Raw genomic sequence first — 19,695 nt, forward strand, 5'->3', positions numbered from 1 at the left:
ACTTTTTTAAGCTTTTGCCTTTTCACACAGACACGTGTATTGCACTTAAATTGCAGTTCCCTGTTTTGTTTCTTTTTGGACATTTGCCTACCTTTTCTACTCATGTTTATCTCTTTAGGCAGGGACGAACACTGCAGCAGATAGTAGTACCAAATGTTACATGAGATGTACTATCTACAATTTAACTTTTTTAAGCTTTTGCCTTTTCACACAGACATGTGTATTGCACTTAAATTGCAGTTCCCTATTTTATTTCTTTTTGGACATTTGCCTACCTTTTCTACTCATGTTTATCTCTTTTATTTGATAATAATTATTACTAATATTTAGAAATGCCAGTTTGAAAAGGACGGACACTGCATCAAGAAACTTTACAAAAGGCAACATAAAGTGTACTTTAGAGTTGGACTGTACTAAATTTCCTTGCTCTTTCCTGTTAATAACACGTGTGATTGCACAATCTTCTTTAGCACACCACGTGTACCACTCAGCAGAAGAAACACCCCACCTCACCAATACATAACTCTAAAGGAGCAAAATTGGATCTCATAGCTTCTAAGGTCTCTAAATTTTCTCCTGTCAAATTGATGTTAATTAATAGATAAAATTGTGATATTCTTTAGCAAAATAAAGTGGCTGATCATAAGTTCTAACAAAGATTTCAACCATTGATATTCCTCCTACGATAAGTTCATAGTTTTTAAGTTTATGATTTAAATTGTTGAAAAACATCAACTTTTATTATTTTACTTTGTCGAGCTTATGTATTTTATGGTAGCTCATCTCATTGCATGTTATATATACGCCTTTTTGTTTCATTTAGAAGTCTAGGAGGCAACAATTTTTTTGTTCAACATGCGTTTTAGTGGTGAAATGGCATTTTCATATTGGAAATCTATGACAATACAACGGACTATTTAATTTCCTGTTTATGGGGATTGAAAAGGGTGTTATTCTTCAGGAAGCTAGGGTTTTCAATGATCCTCAATTGAATGCAACAAGATGCTCATAGGTATGGTGTTCTATTCCTTTTTTGAAAAAAGAAATTGTCGTGCAAAAGTAAATTTACACTCATTCTGTTTTGTGCCATGATAAATTGGTTAGACTAATTTGTTGTCTTGCCTTCATTTTTGTGTGCCTTTTCGGTGCTTTGAGTCATTACAAAGCTTTTGTATCTCTAAATCAGGGCGACACATTTACAAAGATTAGCTCTACAGCTATTAGTTCTGACAAACATGTATTCTTTTTTAAAAAAATTGGCATGACTGTACAATGACATGTTACAAGTAAGATGCCCCAAATCATGGAATCAACTATATATGCTTTCGTTAGGTTAGATTGCCTACATCACATCGACTCATGTGTGAACACTGGGTATTTGTAGACCATACTGTCTTTTAAATGAAGAGGTAAAAGAAACAGTCAAGAAATATAGAGATGTGTGACATTAGCTATCAAAATAAAGCAACTACATCTTATGAGAAAATGTAAAAAGGTTCTGAATTTTCATTTGTGGGCATATGGGTTTGGAAGATATGGATAATATATGATTGTGACGAACTCCTCGATATGCATATATAGTCCATTGTTTTTACACGATAAAGAGCATTATTTTCATGAATTCTACTTCACTTTGCACCTCAGAAAACCTTTTTTTTTTAATCTGGACTTTTGTTGCCCTAGATAGAATTGGTATTAGTTGATTATGTCTTCATCTGTATGCCATACCATATGTTCTTCACCTTATAAAAAAAATGAAAGATGATAACACATGTTATTGCATGTCTGCTTGAAGTGAAGGATAATTTTTAGTGATGCATTATATAAAGTGTGTTAGTATGATATGCTTGGTTTTTGTACCAAATCTGTCTTGATTTGGGATTTATATCCTTTAGACATTAATACATCAATCATGTTTAATTGTCGTTTATTTTGACAGTTTTGTGAATTGAATTTTTAATGTTTGTGTTCTCCTTAAAAGTTGTTACTGTCACCAAGTTCTTGACATTTTGATAATGAATTATGTTATATTAGTTTGTTGGAGAAATTGCTTAAGGGATCATACGTATTGTATAAGATATATGAAGCTTATGTGGATGTAAATGAAAGTTATTAAAAAAATATTCAGTTGACCTCTGTTGCATCGGTCACTCTCATTATGTTTCATTTATTTTCTGTGAGTTTGTCAATTTGTTTTTCACTGCTTTATTGTTGAATCCATGTGTTGCTGAGTGCTTTATTCTTCACTCTATCTTCCTCCGCTTCTTGATTGTGTAGTTTTATACACATTTGCCTGCTAAATTAGTATTTAGAAGATAATGTTAATTTACATTCCTCAATTGTTTCATGTAGGTTAATTTTGCATTTGTATAAATTTTGAAATCGAAACTTACAGAATTTTAAAGGATATTTTGACATTAGATGTTAAGAATTAAATTGATCTCGAAATGCAGATAGTGTTATTTGGAGTTCAAGGGGAATAATGGGTGAACACTACAACAAAGTTGCTTGATAGAGCAATGGGTGGTTCATTTAGAGGTAAGGATTTGAATCGTCACTTCGAATTTTATGGCAGCTTCAATTTTTAGAATCAAAAACATGATATTTTATTATTAGTATATCAATTTTTGCTTTCTAAAGCTCCTCTTTTTCTCTTTGTTAACTACGGTAAGATTACAGTTTGTGTCAACAATAAGTGGTGACCAAATCTTTACTTCTTCATCTGTACAATCTTTTAAATAACTGGGACACCAAGCTCCATTCTCTTCACTATTGAAAATTTTAGTCCTATTTACTAAATTTCAATGGTTTTCTTCGATTTCTACAGGTTTAATGACTTTTGACGAGCAACAAGTATTGTTGCGTTGTTAGTATCATTTGCTCTTCCTTTTAAGGTATTCTCCTAATTCCATTCAATTGGTTCATTGTGGAATTGTCTGGATGAGTAGTTGTGAGCTTAAGACTCCTTTTTTGTTTCCCTTTCTCTATGACTATGGTTCTTTTATGCACTTTTGTTTTTCGTGCACGTTGGTATGAATTTCAATTAATTAAACAATAAATAACTTGACATGTATGTCCCTTCTACATGATCTTTTTAAGAGCTAATGATTGACTCTGTCATTGGTAAACCAACTTCTTTCTTAGCTGGGAGAGGAAAGTAAAATAAGTTTATGTTGAGAAGAGTTGTTTTATAGTTATTCAGTGATGAGAGTAATTTTACAAAGTAATTGATTTATCCTTTAACTTAAAGGTAAATACATAAATTTCTTTAATCTCAAATGTTTCAGACACTCTAGATACCTTGTTGATCTTTGAGTTTTTTTTAAAAAAACAATAATTTCAAAACTTGGTTGTATTGTTAATATAACTGGATTTGCATTTATGTGTTTCTTCACTTAATTTCTATTTGAATGTTAAGATTTTCTTTGGCGTACCATATATATGACTTTATTCCTAAGAGAGGTCTTGGATCTTTGACATCACTGATAACAGGCTTTATAGCTCAAAGACACCTTAGTAAAGGAATTTGTTCATTTGACATGCCGAAGCTTGTACCATTGAGGAGAAATTCTTATAACTCTCCATGTTTCAATTTGTTTTGCTTACTTTGTTGGCATGGTGTAAAATTGTTGCAAGGTTTGGACTTTAATTGTTAGTTAGTCTGAAAGAATTGCTTTGTGTTGGAGAACTGATTCATAATTTCTTAGTGTACTGAATAATAAATAGTCAGATGAAAGCTAATAGGAGAACTAAGTACATAAAGTTATAAGCTTTTAATAACAGAATAGTTGAACAAAATCAACACATCAAAACAAGAGGATTCAAAAAAAATTTAGGTGTAGAATTATAGTACCATTGGGAACCTTTAAAATCATATAGAAGATGCATTGGAATCTATATTATAAAAGAAAGAGAGAACATTACCAGCCATGAAGACCTAATCATTTAACAGCACATTAGCAGAACTTGAATAAAGGAAATGATCCAAAAGTATTTTGGTGTAGAACAACGAAACTATATATTCATGTTAGTATTCTGTCACCCAACTTACATATAGTCCTTTTTATACTCATCACATTCATTTTCAATCTCTTTTTTATAAGTATGAAAATACTAAGATTTGCTTAATTTGTAAAATTTATGGCAGGAGCTATGGTCTATCAATTAGAATAAAGGACAGGCTAAGCTCTTAAAATAATGACAACAAAGAGATGGAGGTGACTATATTTCTTCATGATTTGTAGATCCTTGGTTCCCTATCTTCAATGCTTCTCTCATTTGATTTCTTGCATTCTGTTATTTCAATCTAGATATTTACTTTTTGCTTCTCACAGATTATTTTAGTTGATAGGTGTTTTCTTATTTTTTGTAGATACTCCAAAACTTTTTGTAATTTTTGAAGTGGCAAGAAGTATGATTACCAACCAAGCTGATGACTATAACTCCTGCTCAGAGGAAATGATGATTTCAACTAAAGAAATTTATTTGGACAACTACTGAGGCAAATGAAAGCAAGACATCTTGACGCTCTGACTACTGGACATGTGAGGCTACAACATATGCAACAAATCAAAATATGTTCAAAACAGAGAGATCAAAAAACAAATCCATCTACAATGCTAAAAGAAAATGCAAATCAAACGGCAGGAAAGTAGAGCTCACATACATTTTAGTTTTTTTTTAAAAAAAAAAGATTTGTGAGAGGAAGTGAAAAGTTGTTAATGGGATTTCTTTAATTTTACTTATTTGTGGGATTCATATTTATATGATATAAAAAATAATAATAATTTTGCTATGCCAGTACTTTTTTTAGTATTTGATTGAGTGATTTTATTGATAGAAATGTCTAAGTTTAGTGATTTTAATGATACAAAACAAAGTTTAATGACTTTACTAGATAAATTCTGAAAATTGAGTGACTTTTTGAGATATTAATTCGAAACTATATTTACAGATTCTGTCAATCTTTTAAAAATTATTTCTCATTGCGATTATTATGAGATAAAGCGTGTTGTGAGAGTTCTTTAACAATATGATTTTTTTATGCTTTACATGATATATCTATTTGAGTAGCCTTTATGTATTAACTTTTTTTTCTTGTCAATTACTACTACCACCTTCATTTTATTCCTTTATGACAAAAGGTTATACATTAAATAAAATTTAAGATTTCAGAATACATTAATTGTTGGGCTTCTTACCCCGTGCGATGCACGGGCCTCCCTACTAGTTATATAGAAGGGAGAGTTTTCAAATTTTCAACATGACTGTTTTTTGCCATATTTAGAAAAAGCTCAAGTGTAATTTGGTCATTGCCCCTTGCAATTAATGTTTAGAGTTACGGTATTTGCTATCTTTTGCTCCTTTAAACTCTTGTATGACAGTGCTTTATAATTGTACCTTTTCTTCTTTAGACAAAAAAACCAGCCAACATTTCCATAATGACACATATATCCATCTTTATTTAATTTAAGTGGGCCCCACCAACTTTATCATCTCGGCTGACCAATACTATTGTGTATTTCTTTATTTTGATTATCATGTCTGACCTTTTTCAGTTGATTACATATTTAAAAAATAAAAATAAAGTGGATATTAAAATAATTAATAATTTAGTATACTTAAAATATATATATATATAACTACATAAAAAGTACTATACATCACAATAATTAACAATTATTTGACACTTTTAAATTCTATCAATACCATATAAATTAGGATAAAAAGAGTAACATATAATATTTAAATATATTTGAAAATAATATAAGTAATACTATAAATTACGATAATTAACAACTTAAATATTTAAAAGTTATATAAAAAGTTTGATTGACTCTCTAAATTCTATTGGTACCACATAAAATGGATTAGATGATAAACATATATTGTTTGAAATTGACGAATACAATAATTAACAAAAAAAATCGCTCGACTCCAAAAAATCTATCAATTAATGCCAAATAAATTGGGACATGGAAAGTAACATATGGAGTATTATTTAAAAATTAAGTTAAAAATGAACTATAAAATACAATAATTAACAACTTAATATATTTAAAAGACATATAAAAAATGGTTAATTTTTTAAATCCTACATGTGCCACATAAATCGAAACAAAGAGAATAATAAATATTATTTTCAAAATTACAATAACTAACAATTTAAAATATTTTTAAAATCATATAAAAATTTCAATAGTTTCTCCAATTTCATAATATCACATAGTTTAGGAATATATATATATATATATATATATATATATATATATATATATATATATATTGGGCCCCGTGCCAGCACGAGGTCCTGTATCTAGTATATATATATATATATATAGAAGTATGAAAGGTAAGGACGACCACAATTTAATTTTATTGTACATTGTGCAACAAAAGTTGGACAGATTTCTAATTTTGATATTTAAATCAAAAGTCAGGATAGTTTTGTCTTTTGATTATGTTCTTTCTGCTTCTGGATTATTCTTGTCTCTCCTTTGGCCTTCCACCACTCCCAAATTCCAATTTCTCTAGCATTCATTTTCTACTCTCAACGTCAAAATTCAGCACAAGATTATCAAAGAATTGAGTTGAAGATTTGAAGAAAAAAATTCTAAGAGGCTAAAGGTAAGGTCAATCAACTCAACGAATCTTTCAATTCTTTTCATATTTTCCAAATATAATAAATCTTACTGTTCTTTTAAGAACCTAATAATAGCATAAATATACTGTCACATTAGTTTTTCTTAATTGAACATCGATCGGTGATTCATGTATTAAGATATTGGTACAATTTTCTCATCCTAACTCCTCTTTCTTTTTTACATTTCTTATGGTTGCATATAATAATTTTTATACCCATGGGTGTGTAAAGAACTCTAAATACATAATTTTGGATCTTATTTTAAAATTTTACAAGCAACTTATTTAATACTAAATAATAGACACTTATACTTGTTGATGTGTGGAGGTCATGAAAGTTTCCTACAAAAGATTAAGATTTTTTTTTTGCTCAGTCAACTATACATATAGATATAGTTCATAACTTGAACATCTCCATTATAAGTTATCCAAAAACTTGACGGGGTGATGCTTTCAGAATTGAGACGCAAATGTCTAACTCTATAAATGCATGTAATAAAGTATAGTATGTATGGAGTAGCCAGCCTTTTGCGAACCTCGCCTCTTTTAGAGTCACTCAACATACACATCAAATTCGAGTTCTACAAACCCCTTGCCAGCTTGAGCTAAGATATTTCGCCAAAGTAGATAATATCAATTTGCCGAGTTGGATTCCAAACACTATTTTCCAATTTCAAGAATGTTAAGATTGTCGGCTGCCTAATGACACGTTTGAAGACATGGTCTAAAGCAAAGGTTTGTATGATTTTCGATCCTTTGAAGTTTCTACTAAAGAATGCAGTGGCATTGCAGAAGCTTGTTATCTTAACAAAGAGAAGAAAATGTTTCACTTGTTCAAAGAACTGTGTTCTGACATTTATCACAGTTGACAAAGAAATTGTTAGACAACCAAAAATCATAACGAATTTCTTGATTGTTTATCAAGAGTTTTCTTAGCCAACCTTTATAAATAATCACGAAATTTGTTGTAGTGTTTCTAGCCGCTGCCATAAATACATATTTATCAAGAAAATATAAGTTGTTTCTAGCCGTTAAAAGTTGTTTTTGTAATAGTGGCAAAACAAGCTTGGAAACATCTTATATTTTAGCTTTTGATTTACTTAGTGGTAATCTGAACTTGTAGTATTTCAAATGTTATGATGGTTGCTTTGTTCCTTAGAAGCCTTTATCACACTCTAGACATTGCATATGTACTTGGAACTTTTTGCAATTTTTTTTACTTGAAATTATCAAAATTGGCAAACTTACAAACCAAATGTTTTATTTTTAAAAAAAAATAGACTATTTGTATTTTTTTTGTTATATTATATATATAGAAATGATATTGAACTTTGTGCTATTTTGGTGTTTCATATTTTGAAATTCTGACTGAGCCACAAAAGATGGAAGAATATGAGGCTGCTTGTATAAGGTATGAATCGATTCCCCAATCTATTGATTTGCTTGTAACAATCTTCTTATTGGGATCATTATGTATGAAGTACAACTGAGTTAGAGTTGAATTGTGATATGAAAACTTGGAATTTGTGGGTTTTCATTTCAGGAAATTTTAATTGTGTTTTGGTGTCTATTTTATTTGTCCCAAGAGTTTCTACGGTGAATTTGATCAATTCACTATGTAAAACCATAGTTGATGCCATTGTCTTTAGGATTTTGTTAATATGTAGTGGTATTTGGTGTTGTTTCTGTCGTTGATGCAAATCTTGATCTTAATTGCTAGCATCAAATGAATGTGCCACAATATTTAAAGTAGGTCTTGTATCGAAAACATTTGGACAGTTATGATCTTTAGTGTGTTCATAGGAAGTGGACGCAAAATAACTTCCATCATATCAAACACATGTAATCACAGATTAGCTGAATTAAATCGTGAAATATGCAACTTATTACGGAAGTTGTTTTAAGTATTTTCTTTCAAAGACATAAAAAGAGAGGTGAGCGAAAAGACAATTTTCTTTTTTAGTGTTTTAGGATCTGATTCCTTCATCTACAAATTTTATTGAAATTTCTATAGAAATAACTTAGTTGTCAGTTGGTAAGCTTTGCAGAAATTTTAAGGATTGTGTTTTTTGAATTTTCAAATAAATGTGGCAAGGTGAATGGATTTAGTCCTATATAGTCCTGTAGGACTGTTTTAGTTGCAAAAAAGTTTGATAATGCTTTTCTAGCAATTGTTTTTCATCTTTGTGTTGTATACTCTGTACTTTTAAACTCAAAAGAATTACAAAGTTCTTCCTGTAGTCTGCAAGATACATTAGGGTAGAACTCTTCTGCTTTCCACCTAAGTTGCTCGGATTTGGGTGAGGGTGTTCGATATCGATGTGAATTTAGAGGTCGGATTCTTCATGATCTTAATTTCAGGATATAGGGATACAGATCCAAGTACAGATACTTAAGACTATGATCTGGGGGTAGAAATATGGTGATTGAAATAACTTTATTCTATTTGAATAGATCAAATACTAGCTAAATTATCTACACTTTTATTTATTTCAACATGACATTTTTTTCTATATACATTCTCACAAACATAGTAATTTCCTGTCTTGATGACGTTATCTGACAGGTCTTGATGTTTTCGTGAAGACCACAAATAAAGGAGGCTGATAATAACTAGCAAGGCTATTCCTCGAAGTAAATACATCACATGATAGTACCAAGCAAGCAGTTGGTATGTAGTAGACACATTCTTTTTATGTTGTTTTGTGTAATAAGTTTTTATTAACTATGCCTCTGAAATTGAAGATAAATTTTGATCAAATGCTAGCTTGATCTAAAGTTTGTTTGAGCATGGGACATGTTATTACTGGTGACCACCACAAGAGATAAATTTTCTTACTTGATTATCTTAGAACATCATTTGGAACTTGTAGGTACTCTTCGACACGACTTTTTTAATTCTTCTTTGGATCTCTTCTTCTTCCATTTGTCGTCTTCTCTAGCAGCTTGCATGAAGGACCAATTTCATGTGAATTTTATCATCATACCAACTAAAGAAATTAAGAGATCTGGCATTGATCAATATTTGGCATACTAAATAATTTGATAGTTTGAAACATGTGATCCTTGTGTTATTTTAAGTCCTCATCTTTTGGTGATACATTTGACAATCGGAGCCTTTTTCTTGCACTATATACCAAATATAAGCTATAGATTGTAGTAGAGAGGTTGTTTCTGATAGAATGTCGACTTAATAAAAAAATAAAAAATTCAAAGCAGTTTGAAAAAGAAGGCAATATTAATTAAAGTTTTCTTCTTTCACTATTTCATGGCCTAAGATTGTCGCAACTACTAAAATGCCAGTATAGTTTTTTTGTTTATGGGTATTTGAATTTTGGACAAATTTATTGAAAAAGGAAGACAGTTCAGTGAATGCTCACTATGAATTGTGATAGTGAAATAATGCATGGTAGGGAAAATTTTGAGTTCTCGAGGAGTGTACATTATCTTGATTGAAAATATTTTTATTTGATCGTGAAGGCACTTAGCTGCGGAGAAGAACAGGACAATTTTGTTTGGCCAATTGAAGTTCCCTTAATTGGAAGATTTTGTCTACCAAAGAGTCGTTGCAGTGTAGAGACAGTAAGAAAATGTCAGCTTGTCTATTATGCCTACAATTACAAGAAAGTAGACGAACGAGGCTTCAAGGTGAGTGTTTTACCTTCGTTAAGCTTTTTATGTTTACTTTGAATATATACTATGTGCTTGAGTATATATTTGTGATGCAAGAATAATAACTATTGATAAGAGAAGGCTTAAGCTAAAGAAATATCTTGTATCTTGTAGCACAATGATACAAATTCATAGTTTTGACTACAAGTCGGAGAGGAAAGAGTTGGAAGAAAGAACTAGAAAAGCTAATGTGAAAACAAGTCATTCAGAAGATCTCGTTTCGGACATGGAGGTAATCTATGTTGAGCTTCTTGAACTTTTAGTAATTTGGAAAATTTTCAGTACATTTATGTTATTTTAAAAAATATTATTACACTTCTGCACATAGGCCTTAAAGTAAATGTGTTTTATTGTAGTACAAATGAAAAATTGAAGCAATTCTTATTTTCATCTGGCAATGAACTATCAGGACGTCACTTTGTAGTATGGACTAAGCAAATACCAAATTGAACTACCACTAAAATCTATGAGCTATTTCAGAAAATGAATATCATCTTATGACTGCGAGTATGAATTTATAATAGTGCTTATATAACTTTTTGATTTGCAGCTCACTCTCTTGCAAGTGCTCGTGTAGCTCCCTCTCCTTGATCTCAAATTCTACCAGGGAGCATCGTCAATTGAGCATAAGAGAAATTCTAATGACGTATTTATCGTGGCATTTATACTTCGAAAACTTTTTTGTATTTATAAAAATAGTTTGACAATATTACTATAGTTTATGCCCTTTTATTGTATAGCAACAATATTTGTTTATGATAATCAAACTACAAAAGAGAAAAGTCAGTAGTTCTTCTTTCAAAATGATACACGTTGGGCCCGTGCATACCACGGGCATTTCATATCTAGTAGACTAATAACCAAAGAGAAATCCCAGTAGCTCTGGTTTGGGAGCTAACTTTCGCCTTCTTAGCAAGAGTTCAATTCCATGCTGTTACCTCGAAATATCTGTTATTATTTGTGTCGCCGAATTGCGACTCTCCGGCATTAACCAAATAGTAGCCAGCAAGGTGCATTTCCATGATTGTGCCGTGTATTTTAAAATAAAACTTTTATCTTATTTAGCTTAAATATTTTTATGTGTGCATTTCCATGATTGTGCCATCAGCCGTGTATTTTTAACATTAAACTTTCATCTTATTTAACTTTTTTTAAAAAATTCATCTTATTTATTTTTAAAATAGAACTTTCAATCTTATTTAGTTTAAAAATAAAATTTCCATCTTATTTAACTTAAAAATAAAAACTTGCATTTTAAGTTTGTTAAAGTAAGAGAAATTTACTATTAAAGATATCAACATTTTAATTGATTTATAAAATATAATTTTTAAGTGAGTAATAAACTATTTAATTAAAAATATGTAATTTAGTAATGAAGTGAACATTTTAAAAGAAATCAAAATATAAATAAACATAATAATTAGGCAAATAAATTCAACTTATAATATATTCATAAATAAAAATTGTATAGAAAATGTAATTTTTAATAGAAAAATATGTTATAATAAAAACAATAAATAATTAAGGTAATGAATGTTGTTATAAATGTTGTTAAAAATTATGTTAATGTCCATGAATATAAAAGTGGTGCATAAAAGAGAGTTTAAGGGGGTATTTTCGTTATTTTACATACTTTATCCCCGGATAAGTTATCTTGGGATTACTATTCCACCCCCATTGAGGGATAACTTATCCCAGGACTAATTGTTAATTACGGGATAGGTTATCCCAGACTTTGCAACCAAATAACAAATTAAAGGTCACCCAAAAGTTATCTTGTAATTAACTCTTCTTATCCATCGCACCAAACGACCCCTTAAATAATAAATAACTTTCGTTTAAACATAACTTTATATTGTTGTACCGTGATATGACATAGCAAGTTATGTCATATTACATAACTTAAATTTCTACAAAATTTATTTTGTAATAAGAAAAAAAATTAGTTTCAAAAATCATAGATTACGTCATAATAGGGATAATTTAATTTACGTAATTTATGTCATAAAAGATTAAATTTCAATTTCAGCAAATTATATTATAAAGACATAACTTATTTTTTACAAAACGTATATCATAAGAAAGAAAAGTTCTCTAATGTGTATATAACTATATATATATATATATATATACACACACATACAAACATAATGGATATTAATTAAATATATATAAAAAATACATGATTATTAACCAATATATGAGCAATATAGATGAATACATTGATTTAATATATATACATACAAAAATACATGGATATTAACTAAATATATAAAACAAAACATGAATACTATCAACGGGCAATAACTAAGTGAGAAAATAAAAATACTACAATACGTGTACATATAGTTAACTAACATACAAATGAATACATTGAATTAAATAAATCTATACAAAAATATATGTATATTAACCAATAGGAAATGACTAATTGAGAAAGATGTTGAACAGACAAGATAAATGTATATATAAATTGGAATGAAATTTGAAAAAAATAAGGTTGATTTGAAAGAGAAAGCTTTGGAGATGATAAATAAGGATTAGTGACTGTAAAACATGTCTGAAAATAAATGATCAAGCATGTAATAGCATATTTGCTATTTAATATTTAAATAAATAAAATGTATTATAGCTATGTGCCTTAAATATATAACAAAGTTTGCCATATTATGTAGTTTTTTCAAATTAATTATACGAAATTTTTCATCGCTCTTTTTAGGTTGGCATAATATAGAAAGAAGTGTCAAGAAAGAACAAAGATCTATCACCTTTGGAAGATTTGGGATCACTCAGCAATGAAACCTAACTGAAAGCAACTGGGAATGAGTACCTATTCCTTACGGGAATTGAACCCATGTCTTTGACATGAAAAGACGATGTCCTGACCACTGGACGAAAGGGACTAAAAAGTCATTCTTCATATACCTCAACTTCGAGAATAGAAGTGGTTCGTTTTCTAATAATATGAAATCATGAAGTTGAAATTTTGTTTTGACATGCAATTTGGACTTTTACATTGTATATTTTTTCATAAACATAAAAACTTCATAAGTTATAAAATTATTAAAATTATCCCAATACTTTATACAATCTTTTACCAATGCAAAAGTTTATAAAATCATATAATACACTATCACAAACCTTTTCTTAAAACATACAACATTTATCGATCAAATCTTAATTCGATAAAAATATAAAATTGAATTATTATTTTTTACTAATTCAATACAATCTCACCACAGTAGTTAGTCTTGTCCACTCAATATAATAATGAAATAATATTTTTTATCAAACGTTAATTTAAATGAAGTAATAAATTTTATTGTGTAAATAAATTTGATCAAAAATAATGAATTTGGTGCATATAAATGGTAAACAAGAATTGATTTGAAGTAATACTAAATTTTATGTTGATGAAAATAATTGTTATATGAGATATAAATGATTTAAAAAGTAATTATATGATTTGTAAATTTTATTTACATATGTAAATAATACTCGTAGATATAAATATGAGATTTTTTAACAAAATATAAAATGTGAAAATTTTATAAATGACATATGTAGGACTAATAATTTCAAGTTATGAGCGGTGAATTTTTGTTTTTAAAAATCTCAAATCATGATATGAAATTTCAAAATCATGATTTCTGGGGATTTTGAAATTTTATCTAATGATATAAAATTATGAGATGAAATCAACATTAAATCGCTTGTGCACACACTGATTTCATCCCATGATTTCTAATAAATTTATAGTCAAACGCTTACTACGTAAGTTTATGTGATAGCCGTGAAAGCCATCCTTTTTTTTCCCGCTTGAAATAGGGGTGTGCAAAAACCGAACCAAAAAAAGTGTTATTGGTTTGTTGCTATTGGGTTATTGTGTTAATGGTTTCTTAATGGTTTTATAAAAAAAAATATCGGGTTATCGGTTTGATATTGGTTTTCAATATTGGATTATTGGGTAAATCGATAACCCATTACGAGTTAAGACTATAGTAATTTAATACTTTTACATATACATACATATTAATAAATAGTAATCTCAATATGTTAATAGTTATGTCTTTGTCATTTAGCCATCAATTCATACTTCGCTGTGACTTTGAGTTCACAACTTTACATTATACAAATCGTCAAAACCTAAAGTAAGAATCATATTCCTCTTTATTTGACATGTATAGTTCTTTTCATGTTTGTTATTATTATTTCTATTTTATGTGCTTTTGTAAAATTACATTATTGTCTTGTCGTGTCAAATTTATTAGATAAGTCATATATTTGTTTTATAAGCATATTCTTATTGGTTAAACCGAAAACCGAACTGTTAAGGACCAAAATCGATAAATCGAAAATCGATAAAAAAAATATCTTATTGGTTCTTTATTGGTTTAGCGTATTTAAAAACCGAAAACCGATAAACCAAACCGATAATTCATAAAACCAAACCGAATCGACCGATGCACACCCCTAGCTTGAAATGCTCAACATAATCCTTCTAACCAATAGCAATTAATTAAAATTAAAGCAGCAATAGTTAATATAATTTTAAGTTTGAATAAATATAAATTTTGAGTTTAATATGAGATAAAAAAAATTCGATAAATGTGAAAGTGTTTAACTTGAATTTAAAATCATAATCACTTCAAATAGATTAGATTATGTTGAAGTCTTCTTTTTATCTATATTCCATTTTATCCTTTTTGCTATGCATAACAAGACTTATCATTCTAATTTCAACTTAATACAAAATTTATCCATTATAAAAATGTAAGTAGATAAATTGTTAATTAATATCTCAAATTATATTTTGTAGTAATATGAAATTAAAATTTATAACCAATTAATAACTCTATTTATATTTTGTCATCATTTGAAGTTAATTAAATCTAAAAATTAAAAAATTATGGAATATAGAATAGAAGTTCTGGAATAAACTAAATTTCAGGAACAAGAAAAATACATATTGAAACTAATGTACAAAGACGTAGGTACATTTCATTAAAGAATAATATAATAGTTGAATTTTTATAAGACTATTGGTCGAACGAGAGATCACAATCTACAATGATTAACTAGAGTGTATTTTAATATTATCAGTATACAACAAGCCTTAGTTATATATTATAACTTAAAAAATAAAATATTAATAATATACCAAACCAAATGCATTATTTACATCTGATATTCTGTTAGTCATATTTTAATTCCTTTCCCTTTTTCTTCACGTCTTTTCAAAAGGATAAATCAAAAAGAGAAACGTGAAAAAAGAAAAGATAACAGCTGTGATTAGCCAATGAGCATTTTACGACTTTACGTTACACGTGTCAAAAATATAATCGAATATAACTTCTATATAAAGAGACTTTAAACTTCACTTTACCATAATATATATCGATATGGTCTAGAAGAAGACCTGATCTCCAGATCTGGCCTTCTTGAATTTTTTTGGTTTAGTGTAGTATTTTTTTCGTTAATTAGTCTTCTTTTGTTTAATATTTAACGCGCTTCACTGTCTTGTTGACGAGATTGATTAAGGTTCTCGATCAATTCGTAACCACGAAGCTATATAGAATGTACACTCAACTTATCCTTTGATTTGTAATACAATTTTGCATATTACATATCTGGATCGTTGAGAACATTAGGTTTCTTTCTTTCCGTATTTTCAAAATGAAAGGAGCTTCACTGTCTTGTTGACGGGATTTTATTAAGGTTCCCGATCAATTGGTAACCATGAAGCAACATAGAATATACACTGATCAGCTTCACCCTTATTCTATTTTGTAATGCAATTTACATTATAACTTTGGGTGGTAGATCACATTAATTCCCTTTTTCTTCTCCTTAAATTTGACGTTTATCTTGACCCTTTCTCTTTATTTTGAGAAAATTATTTTTCCTATAATTTTCTTTTGCTTTTGATTGGTGATTAATTTATTGAATTTTGTTAAAACCTAAATAGGCTGTAACTTGACCAATTATCCTTTTTTCAACCAAAAAACCATGTGTTGAGTAGGCACAATGTTAAATAATTACTCAAATGAAACCCGCTATAATAATTATACCAATTAGGGTTGTGGGGAAGAAGTATTCATTCATGATGTTGGGTTGGAGTCCTCTTGGGTACGGAGTCATCTTTGTCTTTAATCGAAGGTCTCGGGTTTGAGTCCTCTTGGGTATGGAGTTACTTTTGTTAGAGAGCGCTCCTAATGTGAGACTTTCTGGCACAAATTCAGATTTGATTGACTCTAATATGAATTCCGAAATTCCATTGAGATGCGGTTATTCAAATGCCTTTTTGGTTTTCCACTTTCCACGCAACAGCAATTTCATTTTTGAGTAAGTTGATACTCCCTCAATTTCATAGGACTTGTTGAAATTACTGTAAATATATATCACAAATTATTTTGTTAATTTATAAAATTAAGATAAAACTAATTAACTATTTTTATTCTTCCACTAAATTAATTCTTTTTGAAGATATAAATATTGTAAACTTTTTTTTTAAAAAAAAACTTATGGTTAATTTTTGTATGAATGGCTAAGGCACATATACAAAAGTATTAAAAAGATTTTAAAAAATAAATTAATAAATACTTATATACTTACTTTTTATAGTTTCTTATGTAGAATGTGACAAGTTAACTAGATGAACAGATTTAAGTATTTTTTAAACAATATTTTTCACTATTGTCCTTTTGTTATTTTTTTAAAGTAGTGTAATTTGTCTAAAAAAGTGTAAATTAAAAGGATAAATATAAAAAAAAACAAATATTTATTTTAAAAAATTTATTTTACAAGTTGTAGACTAGTTGGAAATTGGAATAATCCGTACACAGAATAACTTTTACTTTCTCTAGCGCTTTTCCCTTTTGCCCATTAGTTTACACAATAACTTTTCTAAGGTGCCGTTTGGCCACAGATAAATTGGGGAAAAAACTTGAAAAGAAAATTGAGAATTAGAGCCCGTTTGGATTGGTTTTAAAAAATTAGCTTTCAAGTTAAATAAAAGGTCAAACTTAAATAACTTTTAAGTCAAAAAATAAAAAGTAGGGGAGACCAAAAAAAAAATGTAGGGGAGACTTACTTTTGGTTTTTAACTTATTTAAGTCATTTTTAAGTTATTTTTAACTGTGTCAAATACTTCCTAACTTATTTTAAGTCATGTTTAAACTTATTTTAAGTTATTTTTATATTTGTCAAACACTTCCAGAAGTCAAAAACCGACTTAAAAGTATGTTTGATTTTGGATTGGCTTAAAAGTATGTTTGATTTTGGATTTACTTCTCGAAGTGTTTGGCAAATATAAATAACTTAAAATAAGTTGGGAAGTATTTGACAACGTTAAAAATAACTTAAAGTAAGTTAAAAATGACTTAAAATAAGTTGAAAAACCAAAAGTAGGTTTTCCCCTACTTTTTTATTTTTTGATTTAAAAGTTATTTAAGTTTGACTTTATATTTTTTAGGGATAAGAGTCTGAAAAATATCCCAACTTTGGTCGAATTTGTGGTTGCGATACTAAACTTTCATGAGGACCTATTACCTCCCTAGACTATTTAATACCATATTTTAAACATATATATTTGACCACGTGGACATAAAATATAATGTAAAATTATAAATAGTAATGTGTCTACGTGAGCACATATACACCTTTAAAATACACTATTAAATAGTTCAGGGGGTAAAAAATACGGTATTAAATAGTCTAGGGAGGTAATAGGTCCTCATGAAAGTTTAGTATCGCAACAACAAATCCGACCAAAGTTGGGGTATTTTTCAGACCATTATCCCTATTTTTTACTTAAAAGCTATCTTTTAAACGAATCCAAACGGGCTCTAAAGTATTTGGCCATATAACTTATTATTACCTGGCAAATATATTTGACAAACATCCTTAGTTTTCAAGTTTAAAAAAAAAAAAAAATTTGAGCCAAGTTTTAGTATTTGAGAATTTTTAAAAAATTAAAAAATTAATCTTGCCAAAGTAGAAATAATTAAAATCGAGAATAATTTATCTAGGTAATTGTAAGCTTATTGACTTGCAGTTAAGATACTCATGAGGCAAATATGACTTAATCAGCTTATGAATATCCATTAAAGAAGGATACAAAAATGATTTTGTTTACCGTTATATTTTTATGAAAATCATAATCTTTCATATTGTTTTGCGTGGTTTGAATTAGAACTCTTAAAGAATTTTCAAAAGTAATAGATTATTTGATAAAAGAAATTAAAATAAAATCAGTTGCATATTACAAATTAAAGCTTCATATAAATTTATATATTCTAACATTTGTTATCATGTTTTTAAAGATATATAGGACATTCATATGATTGAAATACGGATTCAATCCAAATATATTATCTATTTTCATAATAAAGAGTTATTGCCATACAATGTTGCTTTATATAACAGTCAAATCATATAAAGATAGCAATTATTTATCAAAAAATTCAGGAATGCACGTGGCGTAAAATAAATTAAATGTCACAGTTTCAAAATAATTCTTTGAGCTTTTAAATTAAAAAATCAACCCAATTACTAAATATCTATATTAAATTAACCACTAACTATGAAAAAAATATAAATAATTCTCTAATTAATCCCAAAATTGATATAAATTCATTGATTGTGGATTGTCCATTTAATTTATTCAAGAATTAATTGAATTCATGTATGTATACTTCCAAGGCGATAAAGAACCTTTTTGGATAATTATGTTTCTACTAGTTTGGTGACCTTTGGGAGTTATATTTTAACACTATGAATAAAGATATCATTCACCATTTGAAAGACGCTTGAATAAGAAGAAAAGTTTTCTCCTTCATCTTCATTTCTTATCTCCTTATCTTTATATTATATTATTCTAAGCTTAATTTTATAATAAAAACTTAAATTTGCTTAATTAAATTAAATTAAATTAACAATTGCAAGGACGATACTTGAAGGCAATACTCTTATCATAGCGAAACTAGATAAATTCGAACTCTTAGAAGGATTATTCTAAGTTAAATAAAATGTTAGAAAACCATTACCAACAAAGAATACCTCAAAACGGGAAATTAACAAAACAAAACTCAAATTTAAATCAATTCTAACAAAGAAACAAAAAAAAAAAAACGTATTGGGGTTTTGGCCCAATTCTACCAATCTTGGTACTACTGCTGCATACTCCCTCATTATTGGACTTTGAGGCCAGTATAAAATATAGAAATCCCATACATTTGGGACTAATTACATTCTATTTCCGGAGGTTTATCAAATTACAAAAATTCTAACTTTTGATTGCTCTCGGATACATTTCTTGATTGTCCGATACATTTTAAATGATACATTATTATATGAGAGGGATATATTCGAGAGGGGATG

At 28.4% G+C, this 19,695-nt stretch overlaps 2 long non-coding RNA genes across 5 annotated transcripts in view; both read left to right on the top strand.

Moving 5' to 3' along the window:
• The first annotated feature begins 570 nt into the window (after positions 1 to 570).
• LOC125872524 (uncharacterized) overlaps positions 571 to 19,695 on the top strand; it is an 88,932-nt gene continuing 69,807 nt past the window's right edge. Inside the window, exons 1-5 of one of the 3 annotated variants that reach the window (XR_007447138.1) lie at positions 571 to 1,012; positions 2,454 to 2,538; positions 2,828 to 2,894; positions 4,148 to 4,217; positions 4,373 to 4,692. This is a non-coding gene — a long non-coding RNA (uncharacterized LOC125872524). Of the gene's footprint in view, positions 1,013 to 2,453; positions 2,539 to 2,827; positions 2,895 to 4,147; positions 4,218 to 4,372; positions 4,693 to 19,695 lie in introns of those variants that run through there. The other 2 variants (XR_007447141.1, XR_007447139.1) reach the window with 2 other exon arrangements.
• Positions 6,517 to 11,091, top strand: LOC125872514 (uncharacterized). 2 transcript variants are annotated; one of them, XR_007447136.1, is made up of 6 exons: positions 6,517 to 6,627; positions 8,025 to 8,053; positions 9,209 to 9,313; positions 10,123 to 10,290; positions 10,429 to 10,546; positions 10,865 to 11,091. It is a non-coding gene; the product is annotated as an uncharacterized LOC125872514 (long non-coding RNA). The 2 variants fall into 2 exon arrangements; XR_007447137.1 differs by lacking the exon at positions 9,209 to 9,313.

The sequence above is a fragment of the Solanum stenotomum genome, chromosome 1 (genome assembly GCF_019186545.1).
Source record: "Solanum stenotomum isolate F172 chromosome 1, ASM1918654v1, whole genome shotgun sequence".
Lineage (NCBI taxonomy): Eukaryota > Viridiplantae > Streptophyta > Magnoliopsida > Solanales > Solanaceae > Solanum > Solanum stenotomum.